General features: G+C 38.2%; 2 long non-coding RNA genes across 3 annotated transcripts in view; one reads left to right on the top strand and one right to left on the bottom strand.

Annotated features, from left to right (window-relative positions):
* The window catches only part of LOC105870262 (uncharacterized), a 193,338-nt gene extending 172,634 nt beyond the window's left edge, over nucleotides 1-20,704 (bottom strand). The window contains exons 1-2 of one of the 2 annotated variants that reach the window (XR_012922963.1): nucleotides 20,539-20,704; nucleotides 13,053-13,349 (exon numbers count right to left, since the gene is read on the bottom strand). This is a non-coding gene — a long non-coding RNA (uncharacterized LOC105870262). Of the gene's footprint in view, nucleotides 1-12,964; nucleotides 13,350-20,538 lie in introns of those variants that run through there. The other variant, XR_001153525.3, reaches the window with a different exon arrangement.
* LOC105870263 (uncharacterized) lies at nucleotides 5,720-16,016 on the top strand. The gene is made up of 3 exons (XR_012922964.1): nucleotides 5,720-5,770; nucleotides 12,451-12,519; nucleotides 15,963-16,016. It is a non-coding gene; the product is annotated as an uncharacterized LOC105870263 (long non-coding RNA).
* Nucleotides 20,705-21,136: the final 432 nt, after the last annotated feature.

Raw genomic sequence — 21,136 nt, 5'->3', positions numbered from 1 at the left:
TGATCTCCACTGGCCAAATATGAGATAGTTTCTCCACCAAAAAGTATAATAGCTATAATAGATTAAAATACATCAAATATGTTTTTATTTTTTTATTTATTTCATCATATTATGGGGGTACAAATGTTGTTAAGGTTACATATATTGCCCTTGCCTCCCCTCCCCTTCGAGTCAGAGCTTCAAGCATATCCATCCCCCAGGTGGTGCGTATCGCACTCATTATGTATGTATACACCCATCAAATATGTTTTTAAATAACCTATGAGTGAGTGAGGCAAGATGGCTGACTAGAGACATCAGTTGCCATGTCGTCTCAGAAAGGAAAAGTTTTAGATTAAAAAAAAAATAATAAGTGAGGCATAATTCTGAGGGGAAATTGCAAGAATCTATCAGAGATTCCACGGGTGTTTGCAAAGCAAAACAAAAAGGAGAAAGATATCAGCAGAGATCAAATCCAAGAAACTTGGAGTCCCATGGAAAGGGTAGGTTGGGGTTTTGTTTCTCCTTCCTCACACATCTGAAAGTTGGCAGGTTCCCAAGCTGCTGGAATGCTTTTATACCCTCATGAACCCAAAAGCTGCTGCCACCACTGAACAGGGAGCTTCTTGAAAACAAAGCACTGGGCTGTAAGCCCTGGTGGGGCAGCTCATCCTCACCCTAGACTTGAGCCAAGATAGCAGGCACCATACCACTTCTCTACCCATTGTGTGCCTTTGTCCTCCCTAGGGAGCTTCAGCCCTTCAGTTTTCATGTCATTAGTTATCACAGAAACATTTCCAACTCCTGCCCAGACTGCAAGAGCCACAGGGTTTGGTGGGTCTCAGGGGTTCTGTGTGATCCCAGGGCTTGGACATTCTGCATGGGCTGCCTTCTGGGGAGAGGGACAGAGAGACAAGAGTGCCAGCTCTTCTCCATTCAGACTTTTTTCCTCCCCTCCCATCTCCCATCTACTGCTGCTGAGTGGCATCATTTCCCCAAGGGACGATTGAGCCAGGGCTCTTAGAAGTGGATGCTTCCCCTTTGTTGGTGCATCTACTACATTGAGGCTCCCACAGAGAGTGGAACTCAACTCACACCTTTCTTCTTAAAGACCTGCAGTAGACCAAGGGGTGTTTGGATGGCGAGTTCTCTGCCCACTTGCCATCCTGGTGCTGCTCTCCTGGCAGAGAGCTCCAGCAAAGCAGGGAATACCCTGAAGCAGAAGGACATTAAGCCTGCTTGAGCACCCCAAGGCAACTTGGGACCAACAGGCTTCTCCCTGGCATGGTCAGAGTACAGGTTCTCAGGCCATGTTGTGTACCCCCAGAGGCTCAATTGTGTTGCTCAGGGGCACAGAGGGGAGATTTGTCAACTAATCTTGAGAGGCAATGAAGCCCACATGGGCAGAATGGAAAGGAGAGTACAGTGTGGGTCTGAGCTACAGCACACTTGAGAAACACCCCTCCCCCCACAGGAAAGCCACACTTTCAGTCTAGGGTGAGATCTTGGGCAGGTAGACTCCTAGCCTGCAGCACCATTGCTGGTGAGCTCAGCTAATTTGGGTTTCTGTTTGCAACCAGGGACTGGAAGGAGACCCACAGAGCAAGAGTGGAGGGAGAGGAGTGAAACCCACTCCCAACAGCTAGACTTTGAATCCCAGATGGCCACTGCCCCACAAGTAGACTTTCTGGCTTGGTGGGGCTGCTGCAGCCCCTTCATGGTGGCTTTTCCCAATGGCATGGGAGCCGACCCTCAACCCCTGCAAAGACAGCTCTTTTGCCTGCCTTTGTAGAGACTGAATGCAGACTCGCCCAACGCATTCCCATCCAGCTTCATTCCTCCACCCACCTCTGCTCCAGGGCCCCATCCACTCCCTAGGGCATTCAAGTGCTGCTTGCTGCTCCTAATAGAGTGTAGCCAGTAACAGGTCCCCCAGTACACCACTACAGCTGGCTTCTTCCTTCAAGTGCCACCTACTGGCAGGGAGGGCAATTTGTACAGTGCAATACAGCACTTACTGATTCAACCATATAAGGTATGGCTGATTCTTACCCCAAAGCACCACCTACATTCTCAAAGATTAAACGGAGCATTCCAATATAATTCACACAGGTATGAGGAAAGCAAAAGGATTTCAAATGCCTCCATCTTTCCTTGTCAACAAGAGACAGAAAATCTGCCCAGGCACATAGTAAACCACTGCTACAGCCTACAAATAACTACCAATTAAGAAAACCACCACACCCAGGATATATATAACTAGGGTATCCATCCAGAACCTAGACTCCATCAAGGTATTCACAACCAAAGCCAAAGATCCTCACCCAACATATGCCACAGTCACATCCTTAAGAGTAAGGGGGAAAAATCCTGCATCTAAACAAAAGAAAATCCAAAAACAAGAAGCAACAGCTGTTCCAGATAAGAAGGAATCAGTGGAAGAACTCTGAAAGTATGAAAAATCAGAATGAAAGGACATACCCAAGGAGCACACCAGCTCTCTAGCAATGAATTCTAATGAAAATGAAAAATACTAAAATGACAGATAAAGGATTCCAAATTTATATTATAAGGAGGATTGATGAGATTCAAGAGAAAAGAGAAAACCAACTCAAAGAAACCGTAAAACAATTCAGGAAATAAATAAAAATTTTACTGAAGATAGATAAATTTATCTATAAAATTTTAGAGATATGTATGTGTGTGTGTGTATATATATATATATATATATATATATATATATATATATATATATATATATATCTCCAAATAGAACTTCTGGAAAGGAAAAGCTTATTTTGGTAAAAACAAAACATGGTGGAAAGTTTTAAGAATGGACTAGATCAAGCAGAAGAAAGTATTGCAGAGCTTGAAGACAACTCTTTCAAATTAACCCAGTCAGTCAAAAATAAAGAACAAAGAATCAAGAGGAACAAAGTCTATGTGAAATATGAGGTTATGTAAAATGGCCAAATATAAGAATCATAGGCATCCATGAGGGTGAGGAAGAAAAAGCACAAGACCTGGAAAACCTATTTGAGGGAATAATTGAGGAAAATTTCCCTGGTATTGTTAGAGACTTATACATCCAGATACAAGAAATCAAATAAACACCTGGGAGTTTCATTGCAAAATGGAATAAGCAAATTATATAATCATTAAACTGGCCAAAGTCAACATAAAGAAAGAACTCTTACAAGCCATGAGGTGAAAACATCCAGTAACATACAAAAGAAAACCCATCAGACTAACAGTAGACTTCTCAAGAGAAACCTCACAGGCTGGAAAAGACCTGAGTCCTATACTTTATCTCCTTAAACAGAATAACTGCCAGCCAAGAATTCCATATCCTGATAAACCAAGTTTTATAAATGAAGGAGAAATAAAGTCCTTCCAAGATAAGCAAACACTAAAGGAATTTATCACTACTAGACCCCCCCTACAGGAAATGCCCAAAAGTACATTACACATGCAACAGCACATTAGATACCAACTTGTGTAAAAACTTCCAAAAGTTATAGCTTGCAGCTCTCATAAAACAATAGCACAAGAAGGAAAACACAACATTGAGTTATCACCCAACATGATGAACAGAACAGCATCCCACATATCAATATTGTCAATGTGAATGGTCTGAATGCCCTCTTAAAAAACATAGACTTACTGAATATATGAAAAATACAACCCAAGTATCAGCTGTCTCCAAGGAACACATCTAAAGGACTCACACAAACTCAAGGTGAAGGGATGGGAAAAAATATTCCATGTATATGGAAACCAAAAGCAAACACGTAGCCATTCTCATATCAAATCAAATAGACTATAAATTATCAATGGTAAAAAAAGAAAAAGACAAAGATGTTCATTATATAATAGTAAAAGGAGCAATTCAACAAGAAGACATAACAATCCTAAATATATATGCACCTAACACTGGAGCTTCCAGTTTCATGAAGCAAATTCTTCTAGATCTAAATAAAGAAATATATAATGATAAAACATCTTAATATTCAGATACTTCAACACTGCACTGACTGAACTGGACAGATCATTGGAGCAGAAAATGAATTTAAAAATACTGGACTTAAACAGGACTCTAGAACAAATAGACCTAACAGACATTTATAGAACATTCTACCCCAAAACCACTGACTAAACATTTTTCTCATCAGCACATGGGACATTTTCTAAGATTGATCATATCTTAGGCCACAAAACAAATCTCAGCAAATTCAAAAAAATTGAAATCATACCACCTATCTTCTCAGATCACAGTGGAATAAAACTAGAAATCAATTCCAAGAGAAACTCTCGAGTCTACACAAAGCCATGGAAATTAAACAACTTACTCTGAATGACTCATGGGCCAATGATGAAATTAAGATGGAAATCAAAACATTCCTTGAACTGAATGACAAACAGGACACAAGCGTTCAAAATCTGTGTGATACAACAAAAACAGCCATATGGAGAAAGTTCATTGCTTTAAATGATCACATCAAAAAGACAGAAAGACAACAAATTAACAAACTAATGTCACATCTCAAAGAACTAGAAAAAAAAGAACAAACCAAATCTAAACCCAACAGAAGATAAGAAATAACAAAGCTCAGAGCAGAATTAAATGAAATAGAAACAAAAAATAATACAAAGGATCAATAAAACAAAAAGTTAGTTCTTTAAAAAGATTAATAAAATTCCTAAGCTTCATTTGGAGCCAAAAAAAGAAGGTAAATAGCCAAAGCAATCTTAAGTAAAAAGAACAAATCAGGAGACATCACATTACCTGTCTCTAAATTATACTACAAGATTATAGTAACCAAAATAGCATGATAATGGCATAAAAGTAGAGACATAGAACAATGGAACAGAATAGAGAACCCAGAAACATCTAAAACATTAGATTTTCAAATCTTCAAGAAGAGAATCTGACCAAACAGCGGATCCCTTCTCTTTTTCTAATTCTTGCTATGCCAAATGTTGGAAGCCAACTCTTTGTCAGGGAACATCACTGATATCTAACAAAGATGAAAACATTAAGTTATGTGTAGCAGGACAAACACCTTTTAGGTCTGTAGTTGTAGTTACTCTGAAGGCTGAGGAGGGAGGATCACTTGAGCCCAAGAGTTTGAGGCTGTAGTGCAGAATGAGCACACCTGTGAATAGTCACTATACTTTAGCCTAGGCAACAGAGTGACACACCCTGTCCCTAAAATAATACGAACAAATAAAAACCCTTCAAAAATCTCTCTGAACACCTAAAGTTTGGTCAATCCTTGAAATGTAATTAAAATTAACTAATCCTCCACTATTATTCGAAAGGTTTGGCTGATTAAAGGGAGAAAAATAGCAATTAAGGCCCAAGAAGCAATCATTAAAGTATTTATATCATCAGCCTGGTGACAGTTATCTGAGTGCCAAAGAGCTCAAGATTCATTTGCTTCCTTAACTTCTCCCTGAAATAGCTAAAATGCTAGAACTCTGAACATGCTTTTCTTCCTTCCCCTGACCCCCACCAGCCTTTGGAGTCCTTGCTTTATGGGAACTTAATGCTCAAAGTTTCTACCCATCCACATTGATAAAGTATGGAATTCATTCGGAATACAGAACCTCTAAATTCATGTTTAAGCATATTTTTATGTTTGAATAGATCATGTGTTAGACAGTGACACCTATTGGTGAAGTGTAATGCTATAAAATGAGGACTGCTAAAGATTGTAATACAGTTAAACCTCTCCAACTCAGACACAATGGAGAACATACAGCCAGACTGAACCGGGCAAAATCCATGGTAGGAAAATAATCACTTTCAAATGCTTTTATCTTCTTCAAATAATGTAGGTAATTCAATTTAGACTCAAAGTGAAGTCTTCTAGGTCCTTACAGAATATATTTCTGATTAGTATAGCAAATATTCAGCCTATATACTGTAGTTATGTTGCCTTAAACTGCAATTAATTCTTGTTTTAATCGAAGTATTTAAAGTTCTCAAAGTCACTTTGTTGCCCTAAGTGGACAAACATTTCACGACCCTATCTTGATGAAATTTTTTAGTTGCATATCTGGAAGTTCACAGATTCCAAATTTGTGAAATCCAAATTAATAAAAAAAAAATTCTACAGTCAGATTAAACAAAAGATAAGAAGATTAAATTTGAGCATTGTAAATATGAAAACAAGTGATTACTAATTATGAAATAAATACTTCTTACTTCCACCAAGGGCAGACAGAAAGAAAGGATCCATGGTTAAGGGATCAGATTGTAGGAACAAAAGCAAGGAAAATGTGAAATGTAAAATCCCATCCAATTCTCTAAAATACCCAGCATGCCATAACATTAGCTATCAATTTGACCCCTTACTCATCAAAAGTCTTCACCTCACTCATTAAATGATTTATATAACTTAGAATGATCAGTGAGCATATTTATATCATATATATTCAAATATATTTACAAAATGTATATATTTACATGAAATAAATTACATGTAATATAATACAATTATAACAATATATTATATAAATATGTTTAATAGTTATATAATATATTTAATGTATATTGTATATTTAATATATTTATGTCATATATTTAAATATATTAAATATATTTAAACATATTAAACAAATTTACGTCATATATTTAAATATATTTGTTATAAAATGACATTATAAAATAATTTCAATGAGGTCAATCAGAAAGTTAGACTCTAAGTAATTTATTTCATAAACTCGGCTTAAGAGAACAAGCCAATATAGCACATAATGAGTGATACCTGAAACTAGAAGTACTCTTGAACCTAGTCTTCTGCCTGATATAAAGTAAGTTTCACTGTCAAATCACTCATTCATTTTCTTGCTAACTACTTGATTTCATCATAATGGGTGGTGTGGGGTTTTTTTCTTGTTCAAGCTCATCCTTCTTTGCATTTCCCTCTTAATCATCTCTCCTCTTTGGAATCCTCACCTCCTCCTCTGAGTGACACGATGAAGTCAGCCTTGACTTCAATATAGCACAAAGGAGCACTGACACTTTATTTTCCTCTGTTGCTCTCTCCCCTCCCCTCTCCTTTGCGTTTTGATCAATGTCTGAGGAGTACTTTGAGGAATCCATTCTTAGGCCCTATCACTGTGTGGCCAAGTCACTCAATCGTACAGGGAACTAAAGGTACAACAGCCTTCACATGTCTGGAGGGCATGAAGAGAGCACGTATATTCATTACAGTGAATGCAGTAACCACATCGATTTTGTGGCAGGAAATTCAAAACTGCAAACAACAGAGACTGGAAGGATTAGGCTTAAGGATAAAAAAAAGGGGCAGAGGTGGGGAGAAGGGAGTGAGGGAGCAAGGGAGGGAGGTAGAGAGAAAGAAAGAGGAAGGAAGGAAGGAAGGAAGGAAGGAAGGAAGGAAGGAAGGAAGGAAGGAAGGAAGGAAGGAAGGAAGGAAGGAAGGAAGGAAGGAAGGAAGGAAGGAAGGAAGGAAGGAAGGAAGGAAGGAAGGAAGGAAGGAAGGGAATTAACCCTTTGAAATGATTCATACTCTACTAATCCTTCCAAAAGAAGGAAAAGCTCTTAATGACAGACCAGGACAGCAGTCTTATAGTTAATTTTTATTTTCTACTGCCATCATCAAAATATGTTTAAGAAGGGCCTTTGCCAAAATTAAAATCAGGAAATATTAGCCATCTGTGAGACTTAAAGGGACATAGAAAGAGTCAGAGAACAGAAGAACAACTCATGGTATAACGAAACATTTCTTTCATTCAGGATTGTTTTGGGGGCTATCCTTGTTTAACATAGGCATGCAGGGTAGAAGAGTTTGGAATCTTTAAATAAATAAAGCATTGCAAGCATGCTGAGATTTTCAAGCCATTCACTCAGGGAGTTGACCCTGAGAGAGTTAATTAGAATCTTTTGGGGCTGGGCAGGTTTCATTTGCTGTAGAAGCCAAGTGAAGCCTACGAAGAAGCAGCTGTTGGAAAAGTTTGAGCAAGGCTGGCAGTTCATGAAGACAAATTAGTTGGGCCTCAGCTTGCTGAGCTGATGCAGACCCTGGAGGAGCAGAAGCTCAATGAGTAGGTTCAGTGTTTTACTTAAGCACTAGTGCTGGTTACCAAAAGCTGAGAACACCATCAGCTAGAAAAGCCCAAGGCTATAATTCTCTTTATAGAAAGATAGGAATAAATCAGCAGTTCTCAAAGTCTGGTACCAGGACCAGCATCAGCTTCCCTCAGTAGCTCCAGAAGTCAGCAGTGGAGTAAGTTTTTTGAAAGGGCTGGTTTCTTTGTACCTACTAGGAAATGGTGCTTAGCAAGGGAGGGGGTATAACAAGATTTGTCTTACCTCCCATTCCATCATGGCCAGGAACTCAGTTTTCAAGGCATCTCTTGGGTCCTCTTGGCCAAGGGGTGGTCAGTTCCATCAGCTAGGGGACTTAGGATTTTATTTTTATTTCTCAAGGCCAATTTGGATATGACTCAGTAGAAAGAAGAAGAAACCCACAGGTGTAAGAGTTGTACAGAAAGCAGAAGCCAGGAGGAAGGGGAGAAAGGAGAGAAACCCTGAGCCAAGCAAGGAGCAGACACAACTCAACTGTGAAATAGGTGCCGCAGGGTCTTGACACCTGCCCTGCACTCCAGTCTTCATCTTCTGCAGGTGCTCAACCTATCCCTGACTTCACCTTTATGCTCCTAGTATCTTCTGGATTCTCTGGCCCCCAGTATAAAACACCCTCGGAAGATTAGGCTCTCGGTGACTTCCAAGGTGATAATTAGCTACACAATATGCAGTGGCTCTCAGACCAGCACCATCAGCATTATTTGGGAATTTCTTAGAAATGCAAATTATTTGGTCCCCAAACTTCCTATATCAGAAACTAGAGCAGGACCTTGTGATCTATATTTTTAAAAGCCCTCCAGATAATGTTTATGCACGCTAAAATTTAAGGATTACTGTCTAAAATATTTGTGTTAGAGCCCATGCTAAGTGAATACCAGATGTTCTCCTTGTTCCATAAGAAGGCATTATAATCTGGGCCTTGAGTGATAACACCTCTCCCTCTTTTGTGCAAACCACAAGATTTCTTGGTGGGAACTGAAGATCAGGCAGATGAAGAAGAGCAGGGAGGGACCCTCATTAGGCTGAAACATCTGTCAGGTCCAATTGTTTAGGCAGCAGTGGCAGTAACTATAGCAACCCTATTAATAATCAAGAATGGTAAATACTGGAGACCATTTACTAAACCCTTATAACATACTTTACTTCTATGTACTCAACATATACAACTTTGGGAAGTGGGAATTATTCTTCCCCTTTGACAGATACAAAAACCAAGCCTCAAAGATATCAGATGATTTGCCTAAAAGCAGCTGACTAGGAAGCAATAGGTCAAGAACTTAAATGTGCCTCTGTGTAGTTCCAACCACTAGCTGCACAATCCTTCTAAATCCTACAGGGATGCAGTGTGGTCACTGGCAGACCCTATGCTCCCTGTGCCCCCATCTTCTAAGCAAACATGGCAATGGTCAAGTTTACTTCCAGTCCTCCTTGCTTTCTTTCAGTCTCTGGTGCTGTGTTTGCTTTGGGGTTTCTCTGCTCCCCACTGACCAATGACTGTGATGATACAGTTTGCATTTTCTGTTGCCAGGCAGAAGGTGGCAGACAGTGATGTAGTGTGAGAGAGCTCCTTCTAGATGAAATGTAATGTGTAAATGGAAATTGTCATCATTATCCTCCGAATAAATGGCAAAGATGCACGTTGGTTCTAGCAGAACTGTAAGGAAAAATTGGGAGTGCAAACAAAAGCATTATTAATTTAAAGAATGGCCTGAATTTGCCTCTGGCACTTTCCTTTGTAAACACTGTTAACACCCTGGAATGCTTGAATTGTATCTAAATGCATAGCTTAAATATGTAAAAACAGAAACCCAGGCATTACTTTTAGGCATCCAGAGAATTGTTTGCTTCTAAAATCTGCCAGGACAAAATAAAACTAACATAGGAGACTTCCGAATTATGAGGGTCTAATATTTCTTATGAAATTCTTTTATAGAATATAAAATTGCTGATCTCTCTCCCCTCCCTCAAGACCAGATATAATTTACAACTGACAAAATATAGCTCTGTGACACTGCTCGTGTGGAATGCACTAGTATTTGTATTTCTCTGTAACTTGAACATGGTTCTTGGGGGCAAATGGCTGGAGCAAGGGATATCTTTAGGCAATAGGGTTATTTAAGTGGCCCAGTCACAGCTGAGTAACTTTGTAAATGAGCCTGGGAGACTGAACTCCATGGAGAAGAATAACTGCATCTTTATGATCTTATTCTGAGGTGGAAAGCCCCTCACTCAGGCACTATGGTGGGAGGCATTCAGAGAAGGTATATTTTGGACACTAGAATCACATAAGTTATATTTCCCAAAAGGAAAAAAGATGAATGATTTTGAATGAAGTAATTCTAAGTGAAAAGCCATTTTACTGTGGCCAGGTTCACAGATTTTTCCAAGTAATCTAGAAAGTAAACATGGGCTTGCCAGGTCTCTGGAGCCTAAAACACATTTGGAGGAATCCTGACTGAGTTTGATGTGCTTCCATACACTGGGGTACCGCCCACCCTTCTTAGAAGCAAGTGGGGAAAGGAGAGGTAGAGTACGTTAACAAAAGACCATGAGATTGCAAAGGAAAGGGGGAGAGTTTTATTTTCTATAAGCAATCTGCAGATTGAGGAGAGACAGCCTCCCATGCAAACCAAAAACCGCTCCAAAGAACAAAGGGAGACCTGGCTTAAACAGGCGGAAGTTCCTGCCTTAGCCTCAATCATATCCGTTCATGTAGATGGAGGATTCAAACCTGTCCTGTCTTGAATGGTTGAAAATGACTAAGTCTCAACTGGGTAGTTTTCAAGCCTGAAGCCAGAAGCCTCTGTTGAACATCCTTCTCAGATGGCCAGAGGGAGGAGTTTTCTACCCACGGAATCTCAGCTCTAGTTACAAGAACCACCTTAGTGCAGAGGTACAAACAGAATGTCTGGAGTGGGTCTCACTCTCTAGGAACAAAAAAGGCACATGACTGGCCTCCTCTCACCTGCCTTGGCCTCTCAGTTCCTTTTATTTTGTTTTGGCTGTCTCTATTAGCCACAAGAGATCTGTCTGGTCTGGAGAGCCCAGGGTCTTATTTTGTAGTTTTAGTTTACAAATAGTTGCTGCTTACCATGAACCAACTAGTGGGGCAAATTGTTCGTAAGCTAGCATCTATGTGTGCCATAAGAGAGTCAAGGCTTCAATCGCTTGCCAAAGTATAGAATAACAGTGACAATGACTAATATAGATTGGGGTCTTACAATGGGTGGGGTGAACATTTGATACATATTTCATGATTTAATCCTCCCAACAATCTTATTAAGCAGTTCAATTATATTATTCCCATTTCACAGATAAGGATACTGAAGCACAGAGATTATATAATTTGCCAAGCTATAGAAATTGCTTTCTACAGCTAGAAAGCTATAGAAGCAGGATTCAAACGTCATTTCACTCTGGGATCCATGTTTCTAACAACTTATTGTCATCATTAGCCATGGAAAGACTGTGGGCTTTCAAGTCTGACACCATAGAATTGAATTCTAATATAGTCACTTAGAGGTCAAATGTGATCCTGAGAAAGCAACTTAATCTCATTCCTTACCTAAAAAATGGGTAAACACTGAACTAGCAGTATTACCATAAAGAAGGTATATAGCACATAAGCAGGCACTCAATAACAGTTGCTTAAAAGTACTGCTTCATCAAACATACCAACAAGCTCTGGATATAATCCAGTCTTGGAATGGCATTGATAAAATACAGATCATTTTCCTAGCTAAATGTCTGAGAGGCATAGAGTAAGATGATTACAAACCATAAAGGAAAGAATCATACATGCACTCACACAAATAAGGCACATACACTGGATTTTTGTGGAACTCAAAAAACAAAAACTCCTGCTTTCTATATTCAATTCTTTGAAAATCCTACCACATTTATTTGATGCCTAGCACAGTTGGCCAAATATCCAAACTTAATTCTGAATCTAATTTTTGTTGGGAAACCGTCAAAAATTCACATTTTGAGAGCCAATACTATATATATATACATATATATATTTTAAACACATATCACTTTATATACACAAATATATGAAAATATAATGGAGTGGGAGTGCGGGGTAGGGTGGGGTAGAGAGTACGTGCCTGTGTGTGCACACTCACATTCCCCTCTAGGATGATTTTGTAACAAATTGACCTTACTGCAACAAGCCATTTTGAACCTTTCCCTTGACTGGGATGGAATGACCCAAAACCACCCTGAATTGATTTAATTTGGGTTCTATTTCTCTGAGATTATTAAGATGAGATTTTTTTTCCTTTTCCCAGAAATTTAACAATTTTTCATACATGGTTAATGACCCTACTTTCTCTCCTATTCTTTTCCTATAGGTGAGACACTAGAAAAGGACAAGAGATTATGAATGATTTTTTTCTACATTTCAAAGCAGGAACCATGAGGTAGTATTGTGCTTTTTCATCCATTCCCCTATTATTTGGCTTCTTTCCTCTGTGTTCCTGGGAAAGAGAAGGTTATTTCAAGAGTAGGGACAATTGGTTAATTCTTTTCAGATGCCTTCTTATGTTGTTCTGTTGGGTTCGAATCTCAGTGGATTCATTTAAAATAACTGTCTGCTCATTGGGATATTAGGAAGAAGATTGCCATTGTGGTATGCTCTAACATGTACTTTTGAGTTCTGAAAGGCACAAGAAGTTTCCCAGAGTGTAAATATCCCCTAGATGGTACCCTGCCACTCTATAGTTTTATTCATCATTTCCTGGTAAAATGTCACCAGCAAAAAGAGAGTAAAATTATTTTCTTTTTCTTAACCTATTTTGATAGACAGGAACAGAGACCCATTCAAGTCACTTCAAGAAAAGAGAGTTAGAATGGACTATCACAAAGTCATTATAAAAGTGAAGGAGGGTATTTAATTCCATTTTTCCTTCAAATTTACAGAGGAGTCATCTCCTTTTCTTTCTGGCCAACTCACCACAACTATGTCCTCCTGGAAAAAGTATGGATGGTTTTGTTGTATCTGCAAAGGTCCTCACCATTGGCAGTAGTCCAGGAGGCAGAAGATGTGGGCTTAGCCAGCCAGATGACCCACTCTGGCAGTCACCAGGCATAAGATGTTGCAGCCAGGTCTAGGATGACTTGTATCCTGCCTTGACACCTGGGCAGATGGTGGTGTCATTTCATTAATACAGAGAACACACACAAAAAAACAGTTCCAGGTCAGGAGATGAGGAAGATGAGCTCACACTTGCACATCTTGACTTTGGGGCACCTATGAAACATTCAGGAATACATGTGAGTTTGAATCTCACAAGAGATTTGAGCTGGAGAGACAAGTCAAGCAACCAAGGCTACACAGCTTACTGGTGTGGTGGTGCAGGGACTTGAATGGAGTCAGGCCAGTGTTAGTTCTACCAGTCCTTGCTCCCATAATGCCCAAATCAAGCCAACCAATGAAACTGAGAGATGCAAAGTGGACTTTCTGGCCCTAACCTCATTCTCTTGCTTCCTATTCCACTGACTCAGCTTGCAGACTGCCTGTGCCTCCTAGTTTCTCTTTCTCCTTCATCTTAATTAAAACTCTATTCAGGAAAGGATCCATTAATATTGCCTTCCCCAGGGGGAATGACTCTTTAGCAGCAACTCACCATGGACAGTGATGATGATGGTGATCATAATGATGATGAGAGTAACAGGATTATTTATGGACATTATTTTGTGTTTTGTCTATGCTGGGTTTTCCCCTGTACCTTTCTAAGTCTATGCAGAGTGTATTTCTCTCTATCTCAATGAAGATTTGGCCTGAAAATCCCAACCCTACTCACAACTTCCATTCCTGGGTCTTTCAAAAGCAGGAACCCTTAGAGTAATGCTGCCAGATAAAATACAGGATGCCCAGTAAATATGAATTTTAGATAAATGACAATTATTTTTTAGTGTGAGTTTGTTTTAAGCGTTGCATGGGATACACTTATGCTGAAAGATTATTCATTGTTAATAGGAAATTAAAACTTAACCAAGTAGCTTGGGTTTGGGGTTATTCATTTATTTATTTAGCTAAATCTGGCAACCCTCCTGTAGGGTGAAAGGAGAGAGAGCCTTTGCAAATGTGACATAGGAATAAACAAGAATGAAGAAAGCAGCAGGAGAGAGAGGAATCTCTAAAACAAGAACAAGTTCTGAGGATCCCTCAGGAACTGAGTCTCAGCTCTAAGCAGAATGTGCATGGCCTCAGTGGAGAGAAGCTAAGTGCTGGCCCTCAGGAAGCTGAGCCTTTGGCCTCAGAGTATGCAGCAAAGTCCCTAGGACCAAGCAAAGCAGAGGCACCAGAGTCCCCTAACAGCCACATGTGCTTAGACAATTAGTCTTTTGTCTATTCGGCCCAAGGGGTTGGGGTGGGAGTGGTCTAATAATGACTGGAAGTAAATTTCCTGCCCAAGAAAGAGAACAAAGACAGAGACTCAGGGTGGAATATAATTTTTTCCTAAGGAAATAATGTGACATTTCTAAAATCCAGTTTTATGAAGCTAAATTCACATCTGCAAACTAATAATAATTGCAGTTAAACATTGAGTATTTTCTATATGACACATACCATGTTAAGTGCTTTATCTACGTTACTTTGGTTTTTGAATTACAAAATGACTATGGAACTAGAGTTCTTTGTTAATGGAACACTAGGCTTTAGGGAGTAGGAGATTATAGGAGAAGGAATCAGGGGCCACCTTCTGCTCACTTCACTCATTGATTATTACAGCTCTGGCTCAGAAAACTAATTCAGACATAAAGGAAAAATTATCACCAAAATATGCTTCACTGAGTAGACAAGATATTTATTTCGGGAGCCAGCCATGTGTCAACCTCCCTGCCCTTTGAGTTAAATGGTGCATTAGTCCTGACGTGAATGTTTAACTTCCGTGCTTTGGACGTATTTTTTAGGTCTAGCTCAGATATTGACACCTTTCATGTGGTCAAGTTAAGTTCTCTGCAAGGAACAGTCTGTGTCTTTGCACCAAGGGTTCAGCTAAAGCATTATTTTCTGCAATTACTATTCACTTGAAAGAAGGAAAATTTTCTTTCTGTTTGACACAATATCACACCCCTAGGCTGCAAGAATGTGTTCATCTAGCACTCAGTGTACCTTCTCCAATAATAATAAGAAGCAAATAGTGATTGGTTTAATGTGGAAACATTTTGTGTCCCTCAACACACTTTAGTAAAAAGTTTAAAATGATTTTTCTCTCACCACATGCTGAAAAATAAATCACAGTCATCTAATACTCTGGCACCTGTCTTTGCAGACTCAAGTCATCTTCAACCGAGCACCAAAAAAAAAAAAAAAAAAAAAAACTCATCTTGCTCAACAATGACTAGCATTGCAATGTCTGTCCACAATTAGAAATATTATAGAAAGAGACAGATCATGAAAATAAATTTCTTGATTCCTGAACAAAGGCTCTGCAATTATGTTTTGAAAAGGTTTTACCATTTGATCTCACAAATGAACTCCTTAACAAAATTTATTGGAGAAGAGGTTTTGGGGTTTTTTTTTAGGAGAGTTTTGTTTTATAGGATTTATTGTCAAGCCTATGGTCTCTGGTACAGAAAGTTGACACCACAAATAGTCCAATAAGAGGTTAATCTTAAATAACTCAATGTTGAGGGCTGGGAGTCATTGACATCAATACAAGTATCTTGCACAGAGAGGGCTTCCCACCCTCCAGTAATAAAGGCAGAAATGATGATTTCTTTGTGAAGAAAATGGAAGGCATATATGTGAATATAAAATCTCTAATCCCATGTGGATCCTGCAACTGCAACCTTCTTAGCATTTATACCACTCTGTAAATTGCAATAAGTTAAAGGCAATTTTTTTCTTTGGTAGAAATAACTCAGATCCAGACCTGTCTCCACCTGGATGTCCCACAGATTCTTCAAGGTCAGAACAACTTTCTTATTTCTCTCTGCCTCTTAAAAATGTATTTATTCTGAGCTAGGTTTCTCACTGTTGGAGATTGGAGTTACAAAGGTGGAAGAAGGAAAGACTAGAATTTACCATTACCCATATGAACCCATAGTTCTTAAAATACAGAGAAATAAATAGAGAAACATAGATGTGTATATCCAAGCCTGTCCACCAAAGTAATCTAGAAACAATGAAACCCCAATAGCTATGAATACACCTGACCTTTAGTACTAGGAGCCAGCGCCTCTTGGACAAAAGGTAGATTCTATGGTTGGGGCAAGGAAAGTAAAAAATAAGCTTGAAGTAGCATATTGCTAGAGAAAGTAAGAAAACTTTCAAAATGTAGTGAGAACTATTAAAAGGACATAGAAACCAGCTGTAGAAACTCCTAGTGGTAAAATCAGGGACCACTGGAACATCAAAAGAAATAATGACAACAGTGGGCTATAACTCATTTTTAAAAATAAAATCCATGAGCCCATACTGATATATATAAATGAATGAATAGATAGTAAAGCCTAGAAAGCTCTTCCTTATAATGATATAGATTTAGTAATATAAATATAGAAGCAGTCATAGGTTAAACAATCATCAATGGACATTTAAGCTGTCAGATGAAAGTTTGGTTAAGGAACATGATATTTACATTTCTCACAAAATTCTTATTAATTACAAAGGGAAAAATTAATAACATTACGGTGAAAAATCTAGAAGACACCCCACTGAGTCGTCAACATTATCATCATCAATATTGGGACAAACCTACATCTTGTGCTTCCACCTGTGATACACTGAGGAGGACAAAACCTAACTTCTCTTCCCAAAAATATATAACCTGAATCTAACCAAAAGAAACATTAGACAAACCCAAATTGAGGAATGTCCTAGAAAAGAACTGGCTTTTACTCTTCAAAATTGCCAAGATTAAGAAAGACAGAAATGGTTAAAGAATCATTTTAAATGAGAGGACAATGATAGAGACAACTAAATGCAATGCATTTATCTGAATTAGATACTAACACTGGGAAAGAAAAGCCTAGAAAGAACATGGAGACACTTGACAAAATGACAAAATTTGATTACACACTGTCGATTAGATGATAGTATTGCATCAATGTTAAATACCATAAGTTTGTGATTTTTGCTTTTTTTTAAACTATTATGGATACATAATTGTATATTTTATGGAGTGCATGTGATATTTTGATATAAGAATACAATGTATAATGATCAAATCAGGTAATTGGGATATCTGTCATTTAAAGCACTTATCACGTCTTTGTCACTTCTTTATCACTTCTTTTAGTTATTTTGAAATATACAATAAATTGTTAACTCTAGTCACCCTATTGTACTACTAAACAGCGTAGTGTGCGATAGTGTAACACTAGATTGTATTCCTTCTGACTATACAAGAAGTTTGATTATTTTACTGTGATATGTAAGAATGTTCTTTTGCTTGTGAAATATACATTAAAGTATGTAGGAGTAAACTATATAATGTCTCCAACTTACTCTCAAATGATTCAGAAAAAAAATTATGTATGTGATGTGTGTGTGTGTGTGTGTGTGTGTGTGTGTGTGTGTGTGTGTGTGTGTGTGTATAGAGCACAAAAGCAAACGGGGCAAGATATAAACAATTGGTAAATCTGGATAAAGAATGAGGTAATTTCCTATACTATTCTTGTAACTTTTCTGTAAGTTTAAAATTATAACAAAATAAAAAGTTATAAAAGACCACCTATTCTTTAATACCCAGTGGGATCCCCACCTCTTCTATGAAGCTTTCTCTTCCCACTGCAGAACAGTATCGTAGATCACAGAATTTTATTGCTGGAAGAGATTAGATACTTTCTCCAGAGAAAACCTATAGCATGGCAAGCATTATTCAATTGGTAATTGATCAAAAGGCTTCCCAGGAAGTCACTTCTCTTGTCTTCATCATCTATTACCAACATCTTTTGCCATCATTTATCCCCCCACTTATATTGTAAGCTCCTTGAGACCTGAAAATGTGTCTTACAAGTCTTTTAACATTTCTCACACCTTCTCCTACTCCAGCCTCATGACCCACAGCCTCCTTGAAACACACACACACACACACACACACACACACACACACACAAGCTGTTCAACTCCTCCTTCCTCCCGCTATTCTTTACCCCTCAGGTTTCAGCTCAGATATCAGCTCAGGTACCTCTTCAAACCCTTTATGACACCTTAGACTGGATTAGATGATCCTTGTCCATATACCTCATAGCACCCCAGTCTTGCCCATTTATAGCAGGTTATCTTGCTGAATTGAAATCGGCTATGTTCCTGTCTACCTCCCTTGGCTCCATGCTCCTTGAGGGCTAAGATTAGGGGCAGGACCTAAAAGCTAACTAAATATTGGTTGAATAACTAAATGAGTAAAAGTTGTTTAATTTTTGGAAGTCAACACCTCTTAACAGTTTCTATACTCTTTTCAGGTAATCTCCAAATACCTTGGGGTACATGTCAGCGATACAGATCTCCAGGACCTTCCTGGAATGTAATTAATCTTTGAGGAATAGGTCTTAAAGATCAATGAATAAAAGGTTCTTTGGGTGGTTCTGATGTGCATTAGCATTCAGAACCATAGATTGAGTAGAATAAAGACATTTCCCAGTATTCCTCACTCCTCTCTCCCAAATTTTCTTCTATTCCATAATCGACCCCTAGGGGAAAACTCCCCAAAATGTCACTTGTTGAGATCCTGGAGTTTCTACTCAATTTACAATCTCCCTGTTGAGGTATGGCCTTCGTTGCCCTGACTTTGCAGATGGCTTCCCAATAGCACCTTCAAAGAACTCTGACAAATAAACTAGGAAAATAAAAATGACTGAATAAAACTACATACAAACTAGTTGAAATAAGAAAGAAGCTAATGTACAATTTTCTTCAGAGGTAGAAACATTTAAACAAACCACCTAAACTCTGACCTGTACTAAGTTCTTCAAGTATTACCAATTAAAGAGAATTCTCCCAGCATTAATAAAAAAAAACACTGTAAGAACCCTTATGTCCATTCAAAATTTGAGGCTAGTTGGTGCCAAAGACATCAATTTCTATAATATATCTGAGAAGCAATGTAAAGGAAATACTTTTGAACATAGCCAAGGCTTTACTGAGAAAATAATTACCAAAAGATATATAGGATAAAATACAAAAAAGAAAAAGATTTGCCTTCCAGATCTAGTTCTACTAGAAAAGAAAGGTTTTCATCTAAAAAAAGCAGTTACTTTGAATTAAGCCAGCTGTTTCATATCCCTTGAAGTAATGGTGGTACCCCTCAAAGTTTCTCAGAAAAAGGGGGGTGGGGCTTGTAGTGTATTAGCTTTTAGTGAGGTTCCTAATAAGTTGGTATTTTTAGTGTATGAATAGAGGTTTTACGTTAATACAATCTGTTTATAAGTTACTATAACCTCTATGTTATGTGATTCTAAATGAACAGTAAAAATAAGACATTCACTTCTCTTCTTATCTCTTAAATGTCATGATTTTATCATCACCTTTACTTTAGGGTTCATGAAATAAAAAGACAGACAAAGAAATCAATGGACAGCATCTGGAACACTGTGACATAAATTATCCTTGAGTTAATAATTTACTAGCTTATAGAGCCAAGGGAGATAAAGCAAGATCCCAATGTAAGTGAAATAAACTGTGTGCATATATAAATAATTCATATTTTAATTAAAATTGCCTATGGAACATCACAATATTCCAAAATCATTTTGACCCACGCTTTCTTCTATCATCTTAAAAAGAAAATAAAGAGTCACCAAACACAACTTCGCAGGGTTTTTGAAGGTCCCCAAACGTAGGTCACATGCTTTCGCTCTATGCCCCGTTCTATAATTAGCTCTTGGTGTCAAGAGGAGGAAATGCACACTGAACAGCAGGTACACAGTCGGTTTTGCTGCATGAAGCATAATGAGGATTTCAGATTTAACACACTAATACTTGTTTTATTACCATAGTCAATTGTCCGTGCATCTTAGGATTCATGTTGTGTGCATTGGCTAAGTCATGTTTCTTTCATTAGCTGAAGCAATTAATGTACATTCAGCCTTTTAAGTACTATCTCTTTATGCTTGCTCCTTGTGTAATTCAGTTTGCAATGATTAAAATAATTTTTCAATGGAGATGCCACAGCTTAATGAAAAATATACAACACTAATATAAGAAGCATTTGTAAACATTTTTAGGAGGACATTGTTTGTTGTTACACAACACTGTAACAGATGGCTGAAAAAGCAGCTCAAACTCAAGAACTAGCAGAGAGACAGACCTCAGGGGATTAGGCTAGAAGAAAGAGAGATTTTGCTCTTTTGGAAGAGAATTTAACACCATGTCAGAAATAGGTTTTGATCTGCTTTTTGGTTTGTATAGTTAAGGACGAAACATTGGCTAGTGTTTACAATTAATGACTCAATCTCATTAAACCTTTTAACTATTGAGCAAAATTTACCTTGTGCCAGTTCCCTGGTGAAATCTCTGACATACAGTTTCTTATTCAATCCCAGTAACTGAGAAAGTAAGATACAGAAGGATGAAATAACTTCCCCCAGAATCTTACTGTCAGATAGTCATGGAGCTGGGATCCATCCCATAACCTGTCCCCTTTTATGACCTAGCAGCACGGAGAGGGAGGCAGGCCACATGAGTTTGTGTTTGCTTCCCTACACATCAGCCGTGGGACTTGGAGCGAGTTACTTAACCTCTTTGAGCCTCAGTTCCTCCTCTGTGAAAATGGAGAGAGTAATAGAAACCGAGTTCATAGTGTTTTTGTGAAGATCAAATAAGTCCCTATGTGCCAAGAATGCCTAGCACATGTTAAGTGTTTAATAAGTATATGCTGTTGCTGTTACTATCACTATGGTATACAGCCTATCCTGTGTCGTGTGCTTTTCTGTTTCAGGACTAATTGTTTCTTTGTTTTAAGCAAGATGTTATGCTATTGGGATGCCTATTAGTAAATGAACATGTGTATAAATGGTCTTAGAGATGGTTATTTCACACTTGTTACATGTCACAATCAGAATCCAGGATTAATTAACTTCCTGAAT

This window comes from Microcebus murinus, chromosome 14 (genome assembly GCF_040939455.1).
Source record: "Microcebus murinus isolate Inina chromosome 14, M.murinus_Inina_mat1.0, whole genome shotgun sequence".
NCBI classification, from domain to species: Eukaryota; Metazoa; Chordata; class Mammalia; order Primates; family Cheirogaleidae; genus Microcebus; species Microcebus murinus.
The sequence above is the reverse complement of the archived record's forward strand: the minus strand, read 5'-3'. Positions and strand labels throughout refer to the sequence as shown.